The following is a 7628-nucleotide window of genomic DNA, read 5'->3' as shown; positions in this document are numbered from 1 at the left end:
TTCCATATTCATAGCCAACTTTACTTTTTTATCCTATGCCCTGCATTCTTTCCTTCACGGTTCTAAGGCTTATGTAAAGTTGGCTCCTTAGTGTTGGTGAGCCTGATGGTAAAGCCATTAAAAAAGCAGTTTTGCGTTTTTTGTTTTCTTTTTTATATCTGCCCTTCGATTCTAAGTAGTGTGTGTGCAGTGATGTAATTTGAAGGGAAGTACATCCCCGTGGCCAGGTGCACTTTACGACAACTGATTGTTACCAAAAATGTTTTTGCCATTTAGGCAAAAGATGTCACTTATGGAAGTGGAACTGGGACTTTAGTTTCATTTTACTATATCAGAGTTTACTATAGTCGGGTTCCACTTTATTAGCACTGCGCTGCGTGTTCGTTTATTGTTAGTTTCGCTGAGCTAAGTCAGTGCACTCTTAGACAGGCCCTCCAATGGTTAACCGGCTTCAATACATAGCAATAAATGAACCAGCTGTGAATGGACCCCTTTCTAAGTCAAGCCAGAGTTTTGAAATCAATACTGGGTTGCAGGCAGTCACAAATTTGCAGTGATGGCAGATAGGACTGGGACAGGCATTGAAAAACGTTCCTCATCATATGTCTAATTCTGCACATGCACCATGCCAATCATTTAATGTGCCAGAGAGTGCCATGTAATGATTGATCACAGGCCTTTAATTGTGACACTCAATTGTACCGTGAAAATCCTTCCCTATTTACAAAAGTAATCATTAGCTGTAACATGACCTGTAGAAATTGACACAGAGAGCTGAGGCTGTGTGATCACTACATGCATAATATGATGCTGCATTCCCAGGCCATTAAAATTGCAAACAAGCCATTCCTTTCTCCAGTAGACACAATATGAAAAATTTTTGACTGATTTTAACTCTTATTTATGTGGAGGATCATAATATCGCAAAAGTGTATTTAAATTGCCAATGACAATTTTTTATTCAGTATGAGTTATGCATAGATAAGCCTTCTAACTACTTCAACATAGCCAAAAACATGTAGTTGCTTTCCTTTTGATCTAATTCCAGCCTAAGATGCTGTCTCCCCCTTTTGTTTTCCTGGCTTCTATTATACAAAAAAGAAACACCATAATTTTTTTTTTCAAAAATGAGGTTTAACTGCTTAAACACAAACAATTTAGAACTGATTCCTAGCTTTTAACAAGCAGCAGTCATTCATCAATAAGAGGCCTGAAAGAATGTAAGAGACTAATGGTATAATGAAGAATGCAATTTGAACAATATTTTCAATAGCAAGCTGTGGTACTTAAGAGAATAGTGAAAGCTTAGCATCAACACTAAGGCAACAGGTGATGCCACCAAGCTGCCCATTAAGGCTCAGAAAAATAATTTATTTTGCCAATGTACTGCATGTTAAACTCGCTGCAATTGGTGTGCCAGACTTACTGAATAACATAAAAAGCTTTCTGCTGAATAATTTGACAATCTACCAGCTCCAAGATACTGTGGAGCTGGCCGATACACATGGGGTTCACGACCACCCTGTACAGGATTTCTGGCTCAAACAGGCTTCTGCAGCACACTGCTAACTCGAATAAGGAAGTTGTTACATGATGATCTTAAAACATACCTTAATGGCCTGCAGATCTTTTTAATTTCTGACTCTGTCTCAGGGATTAGATTGCAAACGTAAGCATTTTATGCTGTTGTCAAAGAAGGAAAACAATACATTTTTACAGAAATCTAAAAAGCAATACAAAACATTTTCTCATTATGGCCTATAACACAGGAATGGAAGGTACAGAAGACAGAAACCTTGCTGGTCTTCAGTCGATGGGCATCACCATATCCCTCCTCTTCCTCAAGCATTGCATTCAGTAATATTTCCAGATTGCTGCGCACAGCTAGGAAGAAGAGAACCTATTAGCAGACATTCTCATACCCGTCTTTGCTTCACTCTATACTATGGCTTGTGAATGACATCACTTGCCTTAACATACAAATGGCACAGTTCAAAATTGAGCTCTTGCTCTGAAAAAGCAATGACTACGTTCATATTTGTTTTTACATATCGAACACCCTGGGCGGGGACACTTATATCCCCACCCACGCTGTCCGATATGCAAGAACAAAAATGTTGAAGCCGACATTCACCACTTGCTGTGGGACTGCCCAGCACTGAAATTGACACGAATCCGGCACTTACTAGCCTATTGTCAATTAGGCTGGCGATAGCTAGCCTACCAGCAAACAATCCTGCCTCGTATATCACCTGGACGGAGGGACATCATTGCTCACTCCTTGACTTCATAAAATCACCCAACCTTTTTCCATTAATTTAATCATTTCTTCATTCTTCATCTCACACCCTACTGATGCCCTTAGGCAGTAAATATCGTAAAAAAAAACAGACGGCACAAGCAGGCAATGTACTTTCCGGTTCTAACCAAAAAACATTGATAAACATTCGCCGGTAAAAAAATTACGGCATCTGAAAAACCCAATAACGCCGGTTTTTGGTATCTAGAACCAGTTATTGACGAAAAACTTTCCTCTTCCGTCCCTTCAGAGTACAGAAACAAGCACAAAGTATTTTAACCATGGCTCCACTTGTTTACGTCACTGCAAAATCCGGACACTGCGATATGTGCCAAAAGTCTTTCTGTGGCGTGACATCGTATTTTTTTCTCCCTTAATACCAACGTTGGGGGAAAAAATATTACTGCACTGTCGACATGTTGAGTACTACGTGCATGCCCCTTCTCCCCAAGGAGGGCCGTAAATATAAATAACCAAAGAACATGGGAGACCCTGCACAGCTCTGACCCTGAGACCCAGCTGGGCGCGATCAACCTGACCGAAGAACAACGCGCACCAGCCAGCATCCGAGGCGAAGCGCCAGACGCGGGTGCAGGAGATACGCGAAGTCTATTCCTCCTTCTTGATAAACATGCATGCATACCGCCACAGCGAAATAGCAGCGCTATCTGGCTCAATGCAAGGGCGCCAGTTCTACATCTGCAAAAAATACAATAACAGTCTGTGTACTTACGGCTGAACTTGACAGCTTGCGCGACGAGCAGCTTTGATGAGCCAGTTGCCCGCCGCTTTTTATCCTCTCGGGCCAGGCAATGTTTATCCGATTGACCTTCTGTGAAGGGCCGCTGAACGTCGGCAAGGTTTTTGAGTTACGTTTGACGACTGCGTCGTGCCCCTGAATTACATTAACATACTCTACAGCAAAAGACTCATCGGGAAATTGGAACAGCGCGAACTTGAACAAGGTGTCACATGTCACTAATGGATCCCAAAATGGCCTAATCGCACGTGTGTCGCACCCGCCACCTATAAGGAGTAAATAATGTTTCCGTCTCTTCTTTTAGTAGTAACTCACACCATTTAGCCGAAATATAGCCCTTGTTATTCTATTTTAACAATCTTTTTCCTCATTTATTTTTTTTTTTTCACTTATGACATCTTTTTACCATGTATACAAGCATGGCCTCCGAGATCACCAAACGCGCGCGTTTGGTGATCTCGGAGGCCATAATACAAGCAACTTTTTTTTATATATTTATTTTTCAAATTTTATAGGCCTACACGACACATTTTTGTCTCGCTTGACATTGACACACACAATGTTCTTACACAGCTCCTTCTGCATCTGCTTTTGTGTAAGCTTAGGTTTTGTAACGCACCATAATGTGTACAGCTTCATATACAAAGGCGTAGCAATTTCATTATCAACTCCATTCTTATTTTATTTTTATTTTTTTGTCAATTAGCGGTCGCCGTCGTCAGACAAGTCGTACTGCATGTTGCTCCTTTTGCCCGGAAGTTAACGAAAAACACGTCCCCAGCGTTATGAGGACGATTGTTCGAAAGGATAACAATTCGGCTTTCTCGCTGTCTCGGCATCATTTCACTAGAACTGCTAGCTGAGAGGTGCACACGACCACAAAACATCAGTCATGATGTATGTGCACCCCTCGAATGTATTCAGGAAAACAAAAGGGACGCAGGAGGTTTAGGAGGTATGATCTAGTCCTGAGAGTGGTATACGTGAGTCCCTCTTAATCACTTTAGTAAGAGACAGAGAAGATCGGCATCGTGGCCATCGCGGCCACGCACGTTCCGCCACGCTACGCTCTGTGGCCATTTCAACGTGTTAGCAAACACATCGCAAGACATCGTCGCTGCCGTATTTAGCTGATTGTAGTACATATGTGAAAGAGCATATGTGTGATCCGTACTAAGCTCGCCATACGTGTCTGACACGACGTCCCGTATATTTGCTTGTGTTATATACGTGATCGGGATTGGGGCAGGGGGTCGGTAGAACACTGCATGGGAACAGGCCGCGGGCCGGGGCTTCCTGTGTATACAGCTTCTTTCGGAAATGAAGGAAACCTGCCGCTGAATTTGGTCCAGTGATTTATTTGACGCCGAATAAAAGAAAGCGTATTGTAGACAAAGGAGTAAAATGTGTTCCCAAAACTCTCTTGACGAAACCTTTGCTTCTACATACTATTGCCCTTAATTCTCTGTTGAGAATATTATTACTGTAAGTTTCTTTTTTTTTGTTTCATCTTTGCTTATTTTTATGTACTGGCGGTAAGCAGTACATTTTTAAGGCGTCTGCGCATGCAGACTTTGTCGGGCCTGGGGCGGGCCTAGTGGAAATGCGGGCCAGGTACGCGCCTGGTTCATGTGTGCATGGGCCAGGGCCAGTCCCGGGCTTGGAGTTATGGGCCCGGGCTGGGCTCGGCCTTTAAACGGTGGGCATGGGCCGGACCCGGACCGGAAAATCAGGTGCATGCTCTAGTCATGGGGTCGAGCGTGTGTTAATGCTGGAAGCACGTAGAGCATGAAAGCTTGCAGCGCGAACCCAAGACCCTTTTTGCAAGAAATTTCTATAAGCCAGCCAGATATATCAACTGGTAATTAAGTTCTATAAACAATTAGACCATGCAATTTACCATGGGCAGTATGAAATAACTATATATATGGTCCTTGAAGAAAAAAACTATGGCAATTAGAACATAATCGTTCAGCGGTTCAATTGTGCAAGTGCGTTACTGCAGGAAAGCCAAATTCAATTTCGAGCGACCCGGGAATTAATCTTGTGCCCTGAACGTCTGTTTCAACTTGGATACCGCGGCTGCGCTCATGTACCCATGCATGTTCAACGGACAGTCTTTCACGCTCTTCAGCGTTTGAATTTTTATCCCGAGAATGAAAACGAGTGAATTAAAACGATGTAGGCAAAGGATTCTGTGGCTTAAGGGCTACTGTTGCAAGGTAGTTTTCACAAAGTACAAAAAGCAGATGGCGCATAGTACCACTTAATTTCAGTGGTATGTACATTGACGTTCATGATCTACACTATTTGCCAGATATGTGGCAGTTATCTATTTAATCACCACACCAACCACACCAAACGACCAAACCATAGACCCATAGAGTTAATCGACAAACACACACCGCTTTGCCAAGGGAATTCCAAGGCCTAGCTGTAAAGGCAGGACGATTTCTGGATACGTTTTATTGGACTGATTCGTCGATGTGCGTTCTGTGACAAAAGGGGGACTGTGGAACCTGTGGGACGACGCGCGCTATGCCTTTAAGGTGCAAATGCCACCTTGAGCAAGATATGTGCTCATGCACAGAAAAACGGAAAATCGGCGGTTCAGAATGCACATGGCTGCCGAGACCTCTCATGCCTCTTCGAGCGGTGGAACTTCCGACTTCGACGCCGTCAGTTTGGCGAGATCTACGACGACAATTCTACCGACCACTCTGCAGTAGTACAAGGCGGCCGGAGAAGTAAATATATACGTTCGAACTCGGTTGGCTAAAGATGCGCGGACAGACTTTACTCAAATCTGGGCTTGCTGTTCAATCTCTAACCAGTGAAGATCATGGTGTTAATTCATTTTATTTGAAAACATAGAGCCGAGTCTAATAATTGTTCTGGGGTCGGAAAGCGTGGTCTTTGAGGAGCGTCTCATTTGCATAAGTGTGTGCGCAGTCGAGATCCCGTAAAAAAAAAAAGAAAAAGTGGCGGGGGGGGGGGGGGTTATAAGTACGCCAAACATCTCGGAAGTTGCTACTTTGAATCTCTAACTGCCTGGGGGCTGGACATTACATTGACGCCATGTTTACTGACCTTTTACAGTAATTGGCACGGTATTCCGTACAGCACCTTCATAGACTAAGTGTCATCTTAAATAAGCTCTCTGCTCCCATTGGGCTGCAACATATGAGAGTAGGAGGGGGGGGGGGAGGGGGGGAAGGGACTTTGTTTTAAGCTGCATCATATATGCAATCACAAATAATGGAACTTCCAGCAACAGGCACTTAGAGAGAAAACCAGAACGAGGAGACGGGGTCCCCGCATAATCTTTGTTTAGCTGTTGAGAGACCTTGTCGAGATGCAAAAACAGGATTTCTAGGAGGTCCCTTTTTGTGAGGTGATCTGCACTCGCTTAGTGACTGGAGAAGTGATTTTAATGGTTTACTGTGAATCTCACAGTCCTGTGGTGATAGACAACATTGAAAAAAGGGAACTGCACAATAAATGAGATAATGAGGAAAATATTTTTCTGCCACCACCATCACAATTACCCTACATCTCTCAAATAGTTGCATCAATGTTTTTCTGCCGCTTTAGAGGAGGAAAACAGGCCATATCAGAGTGAGTCCAGGACTAGTCTTTTATGCATTACCTCCACGTCTGATTGTTAAATAGCTTGTGCTTGGATTCTGTGAGCTGAAAAACTAATGCATCACCCTTGCCCTAACTATACTATTTTAGTTCCATGCAGCTAACATATGAACCAGGATATATTATTTACATTATTAGATATATACCATAGTAGGAAGGGCCACTCTTGTGTGTGTATGTGTGTGTGTAAGGGTGGGGGGTACATGCTCTTCAGCATGTTGCATAGAGCTCTGTATTCGAAGCTTTACTTGAATGTATGTTAACGGTGTGCCCGATGTTTCATGAAAGTCGGCTGATTTATTGTTTAACATCTATGCTCTTTGTTACCAGGTTACACAGAGCATTGATGAAGACAAGGATAGAGAGGTGCCCCTGGATTGATGCCAGGTATGAAAAAGGCTTTTGGCAGAGAAAGAGAATGCTCATGGCACAAAGTTGTCAGTGTTTAATTATATATTTGTTTCAGTTGCCCACACTACAAGGAACTTCATATTCGCACAGTACGAAGTTTCTCGATTTATAATCTAGTATCTAATTTTCAGCACAGTTCAAACTAAGCACAGTTAGCATAGTTTACACATGACATCTCACACTGCATTCTTTCCTTGATGGTCTTTATTTTGAGATGTTTCAAAATACTTTTTATTTCTCTGTTGAGAAACTTGGTGTCCTATTAGAGCTGCCACTAAAAAGTGATAAACGTGATAACCAATAACCCTGCGTTTCTTACGCCAGGCCAAAGCAAGATATTGCTTGCCAGTAGGCACAGATGTGCATGACAGTCTCCTGGAGCAGCCGGCAACCGCGCAGGTAAAATTGTAACATTTTAGTTTGGTCTGTCCCAGAATTTGTTATGGAAACGTTACAGTAGCTCTTGTGCTTGTTTTCTTTTGTAACCTATTGTGCTGCACGTAGAAAAAA

General features: G+C 42.8%; 1 long non-coding RNA gene across 1 annotated transcript; it reads right to left on the bottom strand.

The window, feature by feature from the left end:
- Window positions 1-1030: 1030 nt before the first annotated feature.
- On the bottom strand, window positions 1031-3087 carry LOC146183960 (uncharacterized). Its single transcript, XR_014708525.1, has 3 exons — window positions 3033-3087; window positions 1796-1884; window positions 1031-1085 (listed from the first exon to the last, which is right to left on the bottom strand). It is a non-coding gene; the product is annotated as an uncharacterized LOC146183960 (long non-coding RNA).
- Between the last annotated feature and the right edge of the window lie 4541 nt (window positions 3088-7628).

The sequence above is a fragment of the Amblyomma maculatum genome, chromosome 7 (genome assembly GCF_055883805.1).
Source record: "Amblyomma maculatum isolate TAMU_Amacu chromosome 7, ASM5588380v1, whole genome shotgun sequence".
Taxonomy (NCBI): domain Eukaryota; kingdom Metazoa; phylum Arthropoda; class Arachnida; order Ixodida; family Ixodidae; genus Amblyomma; species Amblyomma maculatum.
The sequence above is the reverse complement of the archived record's forward strand: the minus strand, read 5'-3'. Positions and strand labels throughout refer to the sequence as shown.